Source organism: Diaphorina citri, unplaced genomic scaffold (genome assembly GCF_000475195.1).
Source record: "Diaphorina citri unplaced genomic scaffold, Diaci psyllid genome assembly version 1.1 scaffold382, whole genome shotgun sequence".
NCBI lineage: Eukaryota > Metazoa > Arthropoda > Insecta > Hemiptera > Psyllidae > Diaphorina > Diaphorina citri.
In genome coordinates, this window is record NW_007377817.1 from 173847 (window position 1) to 174353 (window position 507).

Here is a 507-nt window from a genome sequence, read left to right on the forward strand (position 1 = left end):
TATAACAAAGGGCGTAACAAGATGGGAAAAAGAGAGAGAAAGAGAAGAAAAATTCTTCGTAGCTTTTCCACTCCACCCCAGCCACCCCTCAGGATTGACGTTCAAGACAATGTTAAATTAATTTCTTTTTATTTTCCCTTCTTTTCTTGGCTTATAATAAGACAAATAGATGAGTAATTTTGTGAAAAATTCTTCGTAGCTTTTCCACTCCACCCCAGCCACCCCTCAGGACTGACGTTCAAGACAATGTTAAATTAATTTCTTTTTATTTTCCCTTCTTTTCTTGGCTTATAATAAGACAAATAGATGAGTAATTTTGTTGTATTTTTTCTTTTTTAATTAGTTAAGAATTAAGTTTATAATTTTCTTAAAAAAAAATGTAAAAAAAAAAACTTTTTTAAGCTTTTTGTTGAAGTTTCGATCTAACTCTAAAAAATGCACTGAGCGGTGATACAAAGTACACTTCAACTTTTATAATAATCAAAATAATGCAATGTATCATGGGCG